The sequence below is a fragment of the Myotis myotis genome, unplaced genomic scaffold (genome assembly GCF_014108235.1).
Source record: "Myotis myotis isolate mMyoMyo1 unplaced genomic scaffold, mMyoMyo1.p scaffold_m19_p_1, whole genome shotgun sequence".
Lineage (NCBI taxonomy): Eukaryota > Metazoa > Chordata > Mammalia > Chiroptera > Vespertilionidae > Myotis > Myotis myotis.
Window position 1 is genome coordinate 176,210,516 of NW_023416313.1, and position 16,277 is coordinate 176,226,792.

A 16,277-nucleotide genomic window follows, 5' to 3' on the forward strand; every position below is an offset into this window, starting at 1 on the left:
CAGTGAGGCAACACCCCTCAGTGACCCTGTCATTCATATTTGGTTCTTGATTCCCCCTGTGCTAAAGACTTTAACAAGGAAGGCTAATGCCAAGCTATCTTTACGTAGGTCCCAGGTACCATTTTTCTTTCCTTTATACTGTTAAAGGATGGGAAACCATCAGAGACTGTATGCTCATAGGTATGGTCTTCCATAGTCATTGCAATTGAATCCAGATATACAACTGTGAAAATTCACAATGTTACTTTTAAACAGTATCCTGCTTTAGAAAATAATGCTTTGAAAATTACCAAATCTATTAGCTTGAGCCTGCCTGTCAGCCATCTGACTCCAAGGTAAATAGTCTTACATTACTAGTAATTGGTATTTATTTCCAATTCATTTGAAATCGGTAATTGGGAATGACATGTAATGTGACATGTTCCTGCAATTACATGTAGCAGAATCATTCATCCCATAGGTATGTCTCCAATGGAAATAGAACACTAATTTGAATTATTTACACCTTTATTCAACAAAGATGTCTTCAGAATAATGTAATACTGACCTTGCCCTTTAGAAATGTATTTCATTCTCATCCTACAACTAATGAGCAGCAGAATCGCAGATATTAAGTCTTAACCTTCTAGTGTACCTAGACGCTATTTATAAATATGACTCTATGAACGGTCTTCAGCATTTAACCCAGGGTATATTATATTGTTCTTTATATTAACACAAAACTCTTGTGAAACTTTGAAAGTAAAAAAAAAAACTATTGAAATACAAATTTTCTATGGAATTGTAAGTCCTCAATCAAATAAATCAGTCAGGAATGAAAGGATCCATATCTTCCTTCAACACTACCAAACTGAAGCAATAAATGTTGCACATTTCAGGGCAAACTTTTACCAACTATATATTAAAATGTAGGAATAATTATTTGGATTATATTAAATGCTTATGGAATACCAACTGTGGGGGAAACAGCGCTAAACAAATATTCTTTCCATTAAAAGTTAGTTTACCGAGCTTTCTAAAAAAATAGACTATCATTTACAGGAAGACAATTAAACAGGATGGGAATTCTTGACCATGAATGAGAGTAAGTTACGCATTAATTCTCAGCTTAAATGTTTCTACTGACTAATTTCAGAAAAAGAAGGCACACATGCAATTCAACTCAGAGTCCTCTAGATACCGTGACAACCCCACATGGTGTCCCTATGTACTGGGTTTCACAGTGGATCTGTCACTTAGCAGGGAAGTGGAGAAACACTCTGATGCCAGGCTGTTCCCAAATGCCTATGAGAAAAGCCTGTGTATTTCTGCAGGGTTCTGAACTGGAGTATAATCAGTAACTTGGTGCCAGTCGTTGCACTTTCATGGGGATAAATAAACGATCCTTGATTCTGTGGGAGTGTACTTGTTTCTCTTATAAATGGGGTCTAAGTTTATGATATATACCACCTTAAATCACAAATACAGCGCTACTGGGGAGAATGGCAAACCAAGGGGCTGGCAAATTTATCACGAGTTGGCCAGTGGCTTCTGGTACAAAGATGATTTCAAAGTTTGCTGATGTACATGAGAGAGAGCATTTTGGCTCTGTGGTTCTGTTTCGCCCGGGCCCTGATTCTCTCTCTCCAGTGTGTGGCAGCTTGCTAATTCAATTAATTTCTTTCTAGCTGAACAAGAAAGGGATCAGTGAAAGGTTAATGTGGGCCTAGGCAGCTTGATTCAGCAGCATCCTGAGCAACCACTGCACTGTGAGCTGTGGGAGTCGGGCCCTTCTGGCCGCATAGAGCCGGGGAGCAGGTCTCCCATAGACCAAACATGGTCAGACCCAGGAGTTCTAAGCAAGACTTCTTGGGAAACTACAGAGAATGCGCAAACTTACCTGCAATAGATCACGGCCTTGCTTAATTTTGAGTGGAAGGAGCCAGTGTCTTCTACAGGAACGTTTATGAATGGAACAATGCTGGTGAGACCTGGCCACCAAAAGTGACAGAGGAGCCCCTATTGAGGAGTGTTAAGGGGGAGGGGGTGAACAAATGAATACAGCTTATCTGTCTGATATGCTTCTAAACCAAATATAGAAGTAGATTTAAATGTACACGCAGGTATGTATACACATACACAGTCCATGGAATAAGGCAAAATAAGCTATTTTGGTGGCGAGAAACATCTTCGATTTTACACACACACACATACATTTCACATTATCAACCATATTAACTGAATTCCTATTATGCACCTGGCACGATAACTGGAAAGGTCAAACAAGAACAAGACAATAGCTCTGATCTTGAGAAGCTTACTAATCTGCTGGCCTTGGCTCTGAAAACCCTATAGAGAAGTCAGTTCCCTGTGTCAGTCTGAACATTCCTACAGGAAGGCAGTGTCTGGTTGCTCATGGAAAAGACATTTGCACAGCATGTTGCCCCTCACAGTTGATAGATGGCCACAAATAATTAGTGTGGCTTTTAGTGTAATGGGATGTTGGAGGTGAAAGATTTGGCTGAGTTGAGACAATGGTGAAGGGATTCTGAGATTTCTGGAACCTCACGTCTTATACATCTATTAGGAAATCCAAGAACTTGCAGATGTTTTGTAACCATCACAATGAGGGAAAGGGTAAAGTTCACAGGCATACAGCCCTGAGCAACCTCCAGATAGGTGGCTAGCAGGTGCCTCACTACACACACACCTGCCAAGGAAGGACATGCACATCAGAGGCCAGAGGGACATCCAGCCCTTGTGTTTCTAAGAGTGCTCTCACCCCATTCCTATGGCTGGCAGTGCAACAGGACATTCAGAAAATCAAGATTTTCTACTTAAAGGAGTATGAGAACTAGAAAGGAACTCACAACCTGATGACCTGGGTTCAAGTTCCACCCTTGCCACTAGCTTTCTGCATCACCCCGGGCAAACCACTTTACCCCTCAGGATATCGTCTCCTTTCCTGTGGAATGAATGAATGGGAACAGGCCTCAAAGGTCTCCTGCAACTCAGACATCCTGTAACTATTTTGAGGGTCATGTTCCATCCATTTCTCAGAGATACATTCATCTCCTTCTCTGTGCTGAACCATTTTTTCCATTGAACTGCCTGGTGTAGTAGGATGATCTCTGGCATTAGACTAAGTTGGGCTCAAAACCAACCTTCCTCCCACTCACTAGCTGAGTGATCTTTCTCATAAGTCAAATAAGGATAGGTGAGCCCTGTAGGGCCACTGGGAGGAATACGTTAAACAATCTAAAAGAGGAAAAGGATGATTCTCTCTTAGTAGGGCTCCTTAGTGGAAATACCATCACCACTTCCTCCACCAGCTTCTGCATTGTTGTACACACACAGCCTGTGCCTAGCGTAAATTATTGGCCTTCATAAAGATGTGTTGAAATGACTATCAGCATGCACTTTGGCTAAGCTTTCTGCAATTTTGAAATGTGTGTATAAAACAAGCATTTATTAAGTACCTGCTAAGTACTGGGAATATGAAGATGAATAAAAATTAAGTCACCCCATGGCCTAAGGGTACTCATGATCTCACATTTTTATGTCTAATCCTATATAATAAAAGCCTAATATGCTAAGTGTTTGACTGTTCGACTGTTTGACCAGTTGCTATGATGCGTACTGACCCCCAGGGGGCAGATGCTCCGACCGGTAGGTTAGCTTGCTGCTGGGGTCTGGCTGGTGGGGACAGGGCAAGATGGGCCAGACACACCTTGGAGCCCTTTGTGGTCCCTCCCTGGTCCGATCGTGCACCAGTGGGGTCCCTCTGCCTGGCCTGCACCCTCTCGAAATCTGGGACCGCTCAGGGGATGTCAGAGAGTCGGTTTTGGCCCAATCCCCGCAGGCCAGGCCGTGGGACCCCACCAGTGCATGGATTCATGTACCGGGCCTCTAGTTTCTTATAAGAGCACAATCTTTTTACTATCTTATTGTCTGTAAGAGTGAAAATTCTTATCCAATTAATATTGATAAACACCTGCTGTGCATTACATTGTTCTAGGGCATGGAGAAGGAAGGGAAAAGATATAAATGTCAGACCTGCCCTCAAGGAGCTTGCAATCTACTAGGAAAATGAATGCAATGTTTATAATGTAAGGCAGAGTGTGTGACACATACTCGAAGTGTTCCAGAAATAAGGTGTTATGTAAGCCAAGAGTAAGAGAGGTTACTCGGTGCAGGGTTAATCTTAAACTTTATAAGATTAAAAATTCCATGGAGGAGGTACCACTTGAACTAGACCTTGAAGGACAAATCAAATCTTAGTGAATAGAAAAAGGAATAATGGGCATCTTAGAAAGAGCGTAGAACATAGGTAAAGGCACAGAGAGAGAAAATGCATTTCTTACTTAAGGAAGAACTAGTAGTGAAGGTGTATAGTAATATAAAGCACATGCAGACAAGGAGGGGAGAAGGCTCACAATGTAGGCTGTAGAAATGTCTTCCAGGTGCCTAGTATAGAGCTTTGCAAACTATTCACATTTAGAGAATGAGTCTTAAAAAAATATAAGGGCAGAAGGAGGGAATTGTGCTTTAGAAAATAAATCTCTTTTCCGCTTGCCTATTTCATTGTCTTATTGTAAGGATTAATAGTTGGCTTGATAGTCATAAAGTTAAATTACACTTAATAAAACACATAGAGCAAAAGAGTTCCACATCACAGCACACTGAGGAAGAATAAAACTGGAAATGGGTGTTATTTCGTCAGAGCAAAAAGCTAACTGGAGCATTTTAGGATGAACAAGATAAATTAAATGTTATCTGATTTTTGTATCTCATCCATTTCAATTCTGAGAATTATCTGAGACAGTTCCATTAATATAGATGTTTCCTATATGGACGGTATTTTATTTTTTAAAAAACGATCTTAAAAATACATTTTCAAATAAATGGAAAAAAGATAAGCAGTTACAGATGGCTTTCCCTTTTTTTGTCATGCATGATTAAGGAGCGCAGAGTAACTCGGGCTTCGCTGGGAAATCCGGGGCTCGCAGCGAGGAGCCTTCCAGGAGCAAGTGCTGGCGTTATTTTGCTTTCTCAGAGAAAATATGTTTCTGTGCAGTCAAGCACGGTAATCAATTATTCTGCATTATGAAATACTCATTTTATAACTATTGACATTTCAGACAGTTGTGCCACATGTCAATAGTGGTTTGGATGCTCACATCTAGGCTCCAGCTGATAGGAGGGGATTCATGGGCTGACGCTGTCTGACCAGCAGTCTATTCTCAGCTCTTAGAAGCACACGTTTTATGTCCAGGCCGGCACTGGGGAAATATGCTGTGAATACTGAAACAAGAAGAGACTTGGGTATTTTTTTTTCTATTTTAATAAAAAATGTTAAATTCTTCTAAATACGTTAGATTCACATTAAAAAAACCAACAATCAATACCCATTCTCACGAATAAAAAATAATTCCTACCTTTTGTAAGATGGAAATAGATTAAAGTAGGCATTCCACTCAGAGACTACAAAATTCACGTTCAATTTCTGAGTATCCAGTTAAGCCTTGTGTCCTCAAAGATAATTTTCCAAAATAAAAATGGTTTTCTAATATTTATCCATCCCTGCTGCTTTTGCCAATTTTACCTCTCTTATTGGTTAACAATTCCTTGGGACACACTCTGTGGCAGGCCCTTCTTTTATCCTCTTTGTAACATTTAATTCACCCCAAACGCTCTTTTTTTTTTTTTTTTTTTTTTTTTTCAGATGAGGAAAGTAGGGCACAGACAAATTAAGTAACTTGCCCAAGCACACAAGGCTAGTAAGTGGTGAAACCATAACAACAACCTATGTAAACTGATTCTAGGGTATGCACCCTTAACCATGATGCTACCACTCAACATTCTATTACTTTTTCCTTAAATTGAGCACTACTCAGTATTTTGAAAATGGCAAAACTGACTTCTTCAGGATTCAAAAATGACTTCTCTAATACATTGTAGGCATGTGTGCAAGAAATTCTTTTATCAGTAGCTCCTGTAATTGAGCAGGGTTAGTATATGTCATTATAAATTATTGCACAATTTAGTAAATTAGTTAATTACTTACTAATGAAGAAACATACTGTACACTGTTGTAATTATCCTGTTTGAAAACAATGTTGCCATTTGCACATTTAAGAAACACTTGCTACACATTAAATTAACTCTGGAAGGGAATTCTTTCCTGTTTTGGAATAAACAACTCTAAACATTGGTAATGGAATGTTACAGAGGACTGCGAGGAAACTCAGAACTACAAAAGCCAAGGCTGCGTTTCCAAAAGACTCCAAGCAAAATAACAAATCTGTTAAAAACAAAAGAAAAATAATTTCATAGTTCATGCTATTAGAAAAGCACAAGGTAGAGATATTCACTGTTTTTACTTTTACAAATCGTATCGCTGCTCTTTCGATAAAGTTTTTACAACATCCTATAATATAGCATTTCTTTCGCCTATTTTAATCATCCAACAAATGGCTTTGATAGTATGATAATCTTAAGCACAGTCACTTAATTTTCAACATGCTTTCAAAAAGTCTAGATTTATTGACTATAGTCATGCATGGCCTTGTTATTCATATAAAGCCATATTATGTATAGAGCCTTGAGATGTTTTGACAACACATCTTAAGTAAAATATACATAAAGTAACTTTTAAAATGTCACAACAAATGTGAGAAAGAGTGACTTATTTGTGTAAGCGAAGGTATTATTGAGAAACTATTGATATGCATTATTGAATTTGTTATAAAGGTTTAAGTACAATAATAGTCTCAGATAACCCAATTTGCCTCTTGTTCCAAAAGCGAGGTCAATATTGTAGAGTGAAATTGATTTTCATAAACTTGAATGTAATGGTGATTTCCCATTTACATCTTTGCTCCTTGAAATATGACAGAGGTAATGTGGCAAAGACATTATAAACAAGGAAGAATAAAAAGGGAAATACCAGAATTGTTAGGCACTCAAAGAATCATGTGGTAGGCCTTCCTGCCTCATAGGACATGAGTAGATAAAAATGCCCAAGTCTCTTCTTGTTTCAGTATTCAGTATTCATTAAATAGTTGTGTATAAGCAAGGTAAGTAATATTATTTTTTTAAAAGTATATATTTTATTGATTTTTTACAGAGAGGAAGGGAGAGGGATAGAGAGGTAGAAACATCGATGAGAGAGAAACATCAATCAGCTGCCTCCTGAACACCCCTTACTGGGAATGTGCCCGCAACCAAAGTACATGCCCTTGACTGGAATCGAACCTGGGACCCTTCAGTCTGCAGGCCGACACTCTATCCACTGAGCCAAACCAAGTGATATTATTTTTATCTTGTTTTCTCTTATCCCAAGGTCAAAATGCTATGTAATTGGGTAATTCAAATAAAAGTGTTGTCCTCTTATGAATAATGCAGTTATAGTATAGTCAGCAGATTTCACCATTTGTCAAAAACAGTAAAAAACCATTTTCTGTAAACCAGTAAGAATCACGCTACATGTAAGCATCACAAAACATGAGAAAAGAAAACATGTTATATCTGCTCATAGCCCCCACTGCTCAGCTCATAGTGTAACATAAATTACTTTATGGTGTTTATCAACTAGAACTATAGTAAAACATAGGAAGTAGTTTTATGGTATTTTCTGATGTTACTGTGGCAAACTGGAACTTTTTTTGTATTTTGATTTATTCTTCATATCTGTTTTTTCATCTGCTATTAAAATATAATTTATATATAGTAAAACTCGCTCTTTTATGTACAGTTCTTCATGTTTTGACAGAAGTTTTTAATTGCATCACTACCAACACAATCAAGATGTGGAACAGTTCCATCTCCCTATCCTCCCAAATTCCTCTGTAGGCAACTCACTCCCCTTTCCCAAACCCTGGCAACCACAGATCTTTTTCTCAGCCCTATAGTTTGCCTTTAAACAATATTTTAAAAATATCACTTAAGTGGAATAATATATTAGGTAGCCTTTTGACTCTGGTTCCTTCCACTTTAGCAAATGCATGACAGGTTCCATATTGTTGAGCATATCAATAATTTGTTACTTTCTATTGTTTACTGATAGTCCATTCCCGTTTACTCATTCCCTAGTTGAAGGGCATTTAGGCCATGTCTGTGTTCTAACAATCACAAATAAAGGTGCTATGAAAATGCAAGTGCAGGTTTTCGTATGAATACAAGTTCTTATTTTACTTGGGTAAATATCTAGGAACGGGACTGCTAGATTATATGGGATATAGAAGTTTAACTATAAGAAATGTCAAATGGTTTCCAGGGTGGCTGTGCCATTTTGCCTTCCTCTTAGCAGTTCCTGAGATTCCAGTTGCTACCCATCCTCACCAGCACTTGGTGTTGCCAGATATCTATCTATTGTTGATTCCTGTTATTTGAGGTAGATAGCTTCTATAAAGTCATTGCTATCACTGCATTAGTGAATACTGTATCATTGCCCCTAGGGTTAGGTACCTGGGAGACGGTTGTGCTCATAATAGTTTTGTCAACTGCTCAATACATAAACTTGTTTTTGTGTGTATGGTGTTATGTACTCAGGGAATTCAACAGTTAAGAGAATTTTTCACTTTAGAAGTACATATTTTATCACTCTGCTAATCTAGCCACACTCTTCAGGATCAAAGGCTATATACACTATAGACTATAAAAATATCTTCATGGGAACAGATGATTCATTCCAATTAAAAATACTTTCTGACTGTTTTAAAGTGATTTTTCAATAACATAGAGCTTGAACGCTCATGAAACAAGTTTTTCTTTTCTTTTAAACACTCCTGAAAAAGCAAAGAATTAAATTTAATTAATAGGCATATCATAATTTAGCCTGAAATGTTTTCTTACAAAAATTCCCCTTACGATTTCAAGGCAATAAAAATTAATAATTTCTATAAAATTATCACAATCCTGTGTGTAATCTAAATGCTAAAATACAATGGAAAAGAAGCTACATAAACAAAAGAGGCTACAATAAAGCCATAATGGTTTCATTACTCAAAATATATACATATGATTGCCTTATAAAATTATGATGATCAGATATAATTAAGTGACACTTTAAGATTACTGGTCTTAAGTAAATGCAAAACATGATGATTCATTGACAAAGCAAGATAATATTAGGGAGGGAGAGATGTTAACTTTGCGTATTTGATTACAAAGCAGAAGAGCTAGGTAAAACCTCAAAATCAATAGTCATTCTTTTATATGAAACTTTTGTTGTTTCCTAACTTACATTCATATATTTTTTTGAGATGACATGTTTTAAACACGTAAATTCTTTTGTGGAACCCAACAACAGGTATAAATTAAACCTCGGGTTTAAAACGTCACTTGCCGACAGGCACCCTCCAAGTGTTTTTCACGGAGGCACCTCACTTCTGATTTTTGCCGGGCTGTTTTAAATGGTGTTGGACAGGGCTACTGAATGGCTTGTCAGGGAACAGGAAAACACTATGACACCACTTCTCCAGATTTCTTCCCAGAACATGAAATACTTGGGATTGTTCTAACAGAAGCAAGACTGGTTCAAGAACAACTTAGGCTTCATGTGGAAGCTTTCAGTTTTAACTGGGGGAATGCTTCTAACATATGGCAGCTGGGCTGTGACTCACAGCAACCTTGAAATTCTGCCCAAAATGTCTGTTTCCTGAGATTGTGTCTGATAAGCCCGTGCATCCCTGGTGGGGCCCAGCAGGCATTCAATAAATGCTATTGTTGGAATGAATGAATGAATTAAAGGGTTTCTAATTATGAGCTACAAATTTCTCCATCAACAAACAGTCCCAAAGGAAAGCTGCAGCGTACTTGGAATTCCTATCTATTTTCAGCTACTTTATACATTTTCCCCTTTTTATTTAATTTATTGGGGTGACCCTGGTTAACAAAATTATACAGGTTTTGGGTGCACAATTCTCCAACACATCATCTGCACACTGTATTGTGTGTTTACCATCCAAGTCAAGTCTCTGTCCATCACCATTTATCCCCACATACCCTCTTCCCCCTCCCCTTACTCCACCTCTTCCCACCCATTTCCCCCTAGTAATCACCACACTATAGTCTGTGTCCATGAGTTTCTTCTCTCTTTAAAAAAAATTTTTTTTTTGCCTAATCCTCCCACCCGGCCAGCCCCCCAGACCCTTGCAGTGTCAGCCTTCTCTCCATCTATGAGTCTGTCTCTATTTTGTTTGTTAGTTCATTTTACACATTAAAAAAAATTCACTTAGTTTAACTTGGTCTTTCTTGATATTTTTTAAACCAAGGTGTGAAAAGCTCAGAAGCATTTTCCAGAACATGAAAGACAAGTATAGTTCTTAGAAAGTGTCATTTGTATGTAGCTTGTGCGTGATGATTATTTTTAAATCTCAGTTAATCATCAGATATTTTCTGGGAACAGACTATGGGTGAGACACTGTGTGAGATATTTGAAAAAAGGAAATTAAAAAAGTCCTCCCCTTGCTTACAGAGCAAAAATTGTCATTAAGACTTAGTAGAAGGTGTATAGATTCAAGAATATATTTACTAGGTGAGCCAATGGCTAATTAAATAATACTAAATTAGAACTGCTATGAATGAAGTTGAAATAATTGCTATAACAATTTTCATAATTACAAATTTCTCATTTGAAAACCTTATGAAATGGAACATGGAAAAAAAACAAACAGAAAGGAAGGAAGGGAGGAAAGAAGGAAGGAGAAGAAAGGAGGAAAGGATAGAAGGAAGGAAGGGAAAAAGTAGAGAAAGATCCGCAAAGATGTCACTAAAATTCTAAGAACTAAAGTTCGTATCTGCTAAAAAATCCCAAGGGCATCCACTCATAGACTATTTACTCTTATGTAAGATAATGTTGCCAACCTTGAGATCTGATTTTTCATTATATAGAATATATAAAAAGCACAACAGAAAGGAGTAGAGAGTCCTGCTCATAGAAGCAAGGAAAAACAATAAATATCAAAGGAAGAGGTACAAGGGATGGAAAGCAGACATGAGCACTCACAAAGTAGGCAGCATGGTGCCACTTAGCAGAGGGGCAAACAACCAGCCACACCTGAGAGACTCCGAGGACAACCTGTATGGCAGCATACTGTACACACCACAATAATTAATGTTTATAATGAGTTCGAAACATTAAGAATGGATTAACCCGTGAACTCTAAGAACATAGGGACTTACATAATACACTTGGAAGACACCCTCTTCCCCATATAAAGTGACATAGCTTAGGCACATACACAGATATACCCCAGAAAATTAATTTACATATATAGGGTTATCTCATTTTCTAATAATATCTGTGAGTGGGTATGTATATGGATACATATCTGAAATAATAACCCTAATGAATTAAGACCTTACAATCAGGTGTTAGTCCAGTTTCAGTTAGCAATGCTCTGCAGCCTGATGGAAAACGAATGAGCTTTCCATAGTAGGAAGAACTGTCTTATACACCGGCACTTCAATTCCGATGTTAGCCAACTATCAATAAAATAAAAACCGTTCAAATACGCCTCTCTCTTTAAAGCTACACTGTTTCTGTAAGTGTTTAAATTATGAGTATTCAGGGCTGAGGTTCAAATATATAGCCTTATATTAAGATACTGGCTATTCACATAATAGCCATTGCTCTTTATATAATAATGTTTAGCCTGCTGGAATTCTGGAGAAGGAAAGGTTAGCAATGAAAGTAGTTTCATTAGGAAAAAGAGAAAGAAGAGCATTGGCACAACTTGGCCCTGTTTTCACTCGGCGCAGGCGAAGGGATTGTTTCTTTAAAGTATGCTTTCTACATGCACACACATGACAGCAACACCTTCTTCATGGCTGTAACAATGCTTTTTCAAAACTGCTAGCCTGTTTCCAGGGCAGCTGCAAAACATCCGTGAACACTAGTTAATTTATCGGAGTCATGGAAACTGCTGCCTCTACACCTGCCTGGCTAGATGCACACTGTGCAGACTCCACGGCGCAGGAGGTGAATTCTCTCCGCTCCAGGCTAGACAAAGGGAGGGGAAGCGCTGCTGTCGATGTCCTGGGCCTTACCTTCAGATTTCTCTCCCTTGCACTCTGCGTATTATCTGGGCTCCAGAATAGTGTTTTTTGTATTTAAATCCCCATGGTCGCCTCGAAATTGCTATAAACTTTATCATCATCTTCTTTGTTACTATTACAGTGTTGTTGTTGTTGTTGTTACTGAGAATGCAGTTTTGGGGCTACAAATGGACACTTACAAACATCCGGGAAGACAGCAGGCAGGCAGGGATCCTTCTCCTCACTCCCGGAGCGGGTAACGAAGCTCAGAGAGGTTTTCCAGCTTAGCCTGGGTCACACAGCTTATGGTAGAGCTGCCTCAGCAGCCCAGGTTTCTGACTCTCGGGCTGTTGCTGGATAAATGTTGCCACATGCAAGATATTAACAACTGATTCCCTGTTCTTTAAGAATGCATATTCTGAGGAATTGGCAAGTGTAAGGAAAGTATTCCATAGGACGATTTTTGAAAATTAAACACGAAGCTGTGTTATACTTTTTCAGAAGATTTTGGTCGCTAATTATACCTTCCTTTTGGCTTATACATTTTTATATTACCCATTCATTCCTGCCACAAGAGATAATTTACATGCCTCTTCAAAAATATGCCACCAGTAGTAGAAGAGGGCATAAGGAATATAAATGGTGATGGAAGGAGACTTGACTTGGGGTGGCGGACACACAATACAATATACAAAGGATGTGTTAGAGAATTGCACACCTGAAACTTATATAATTTTATTAAACCAATGTCACCTCAATAAACTCAATAAAAATGTCACCAATAAATCACCAATTAATTGTTAATTAACTGGACCTCATAACAATCAACGGAAAACAAGCCTGGTCATATGATGGTGGTTTCACAGTTTCCAGTCCTTTCAGTGTGATGAGATTCATTTCACTGTAAGGGCCCTGGTTCCCATCATGACACTGGCCTCAGAAGTTAAGAACATATTGTGAAATTATATCCCTTCTTTTTTATGGCTTGCTTTTTCATTACTTTATTTTGAAAATAAATTTTAATACTTTATCCATTCAGATGGAGGGGGCATCCAGACAGGCTATATCACATGTGTTTTCCAATAGCATAGGGAGTGGTTCCTATGATTAATTCTAAAACCAACCCTTTTCCACATTTAAGGGCTATTCATTTGGCATCTCTGCCACTCAGAACTTGCTCTTACCGCCCTTTGTTTGGTATGAAATATTGAATTAGTTTAGAAAAAGAACCATTAGTATGTTGTACCTTTACAAATTATATTATTTGGTACTAGGGCTTTTGAGATAAAACATGACATATTTCATTGGGCAAAAATAACATGCAATAATTATAGCAAGGGTTTTAGAAGGCATAAAAACACTGTAGCCTTAGGGGTGAATGACATCAAGTCTCAGGTAGAGATCCTGATAGACCCAGGAATATAATGCTCAAGGTCTCATTCCCATTCAATGTTCTGACCATTTGATCACACTCCAGCATGAGACAATGCATGTCTATCTGTGGAACATCCACAGGATGGAAATGAGGTGGCCTTCCTTTCTTTATTGGCAACGATCAGAGATGAAGCCATTTATAAAAATACCTGCCATAACAGGAACCGCTACATCTCAACTAAAAATGGGAAGACACAGAAGAGGCTGATAAAAACGAAATCATGATACAATAATCCCTATCCCATCACCAAAGCGGTTGCCCAAAGAGGGGCCTCCACAGTTGTGTGATGAAAGGCACACATCATAGACCACCCGCTGGGCCAGCCAGGCTAGGCACGTGAAGGAATGGCCTTTTCTTCGTGGGCTGAATGGCTGGACTCTCTCGAATGAATAGATAACAACATCGCAGAACAGACAGTGGAGATGAAAATGGAAGCCAATGAAAACAGAAGAACGGAGGAAAACCATCAAAGGGGGGAGAATAACAAAAGTCCAGGGACTGATGTGATCAGCACCCAAGTGCTAAAACTGCAGGGCGAGAGAGCTATTTGAAGCTGCTAAAGGGATTTCATACAATCTGGCAGGAACAGAATTTGCCATCAAATAGAACAGAAGGCCACCAAGAGACTTAAGGAAGGACAACCTAATGGAAAATGAGCCCTACAAAGAGCTCACTTGGCAAGGTCCTTTTGAACATCTCAATCATTCTACAGTGCTGTTTTACACACATGCGCGCACACACACACACACGCGCGCACACACACACACACACATGCACACACACATGTGCGCGCACACACACAGTCCAAAATCTGTGGGGAATTTTGATGGGAGCTGCTCATCAAAACTCTTAAATAATGCAAGGCAACGAAAATCTGATCTTCCACTCTAAGGACCAGGAGCAAAGAACAGACGCAGGTTTTATCAAAGCGGCCTCTAATCTTTCTAGCACATCTGCAATGTCCATCTCACCAGGGGTGACCTTTGGAGTGAACTTTGGGAGAGATGTGCTCTTTGGTTTTGTCTGGGCTGCAGTTTAATTCAGCAGGAAGCAGGCCGTGGCTGGGAACCACAGCACAAAGAAAATCACAGTAAGGAGGTGAAGAATGTGGGGCTGATCGACAATAAGTGAGATGAAATAAATGACTGGTAGGTTTTTTTTTTTTTTTTTATGAGACCAGCAGAATAAAAAAAATATGATGGGTTATCACTTTTAAGGCTCATTTCCCATTGCTGCTACTAAGTAGGCAATGATAAAAGCAGCACAACTGAGCAATAGCACCCAGATCAGAGAGTAAGAGAAAATTAAAGGATCAGAGAACCTCTTTAAGACTGTGTCCAATCCAGGGCAATCATCCGGAAAAAAAAATCAATTTTACTCAAATACAATGCAGATAAATTGCATTATGGAGATAAAATATATAGACTTTAAAAATTTATTGTGTTCTCATGCAGGTAATTGTCCATAACACCTTGGGTTTGAGAGCGTTTTGGTTCATGTAAGGTAAAAAATCATCAAATGGTCAAAAGTGATGCATGTATTTATAGCAAAGTTAAGAAGTCATGCACCTAACATTTATGGGCTAATGGTCTTTCTTGTGTTAATCTTTAACCTGATTTTTGGACAAAAGGGAGAAAGGAAGTATTTCTTAGTAGGGACAAGTCCTAGGGAGTTTGTGTACAGAGGGAAATAAAATTTCTCTTCCTAGTTGATTATCTTCATTCTTGTGGGCTGGGTATTATCACACAGGCAGTGGGGAATGGGAAATTCTGTACTCTTGAATGGGTTCAATGCCTTAGATCTCAAAAGATCTCTAAGAGAGTTTCCTGAGGGGAGTGGCTGGAGACTTGTTCTGATTTCTTGTGTCTCTCACCTTTGGTGTTCATTCCATACCCCATCAGGTGAGCAGCACTGAATCAGTGTGAGAATAGGGCACAGATGGAAGGAGAAAGGCATTCAATTGACCATAGCATCAGCCCTCCTCAGAGCCCCCCGTCTTTGTATACTACTGGATTCCTATCAGCATGAAAATACATATATTTTTTTTCTCACGATTCCATTCCAAATTTTATTTTCCTTGTCCAGGTAGAAAACAAAATCATCATCGGTCTCCGTCTCAAATAGAAATAAGTTTGGCAAAAAGAAGGAAGAATGGAACCTTCTTTGCATGAAGACTCTGTCGTACTCCATGCACCTAGCAGATGCTCAAGAAAGACCAGCGATAGGTAGGGCTGGTTCCCTCTGACAGCGGCCCGAGGCACAAGCTGCCTTTGGGAACCTGATGAAGAGACCCGCCTTTCTGGCAGAGCCACCCTCACTCTTTCATCACTGCACTCAAAGGTATTACTGATGTTGGTCCTCTGGTTTTGCTGCTTTTTTCCTCTGACTGGACTAACTGAGTCTACTCTGCTCACTAGCTGCCACTTCAGAATCCTGTCACGCAGCGGAAGGCCAAAGGACATTTTCCCCTAAGTCCTTTTAACTTCCTGGCATTCCGTTTTTCAACCCCACATTAAAGGTGCTGATGTTTCATCCTAGTCTACCAGCCAATGGGCGGCCTCAAGTTAGACTAGGCAGGGCTTCTCTCGGCTCTTTCCCTGTTGGGCACAGGGAGAAGGAACCCAGAAAAATGTTTCCTCAAGATCACTCTGTACTTTTCCTTTGGATGTTATCGCTGAAGTTCTGAGATCACTTATTCAGAAACAGGCGCATTTGAAACTAACATACAACAGATGTCAACCTAGGGCCCCTGTTGGCCAGCAAGACCTATTTCTTGCAAGTTCTCAAAAACATTTTTTTTTCCCTTTTTGCCTGCCTCCCC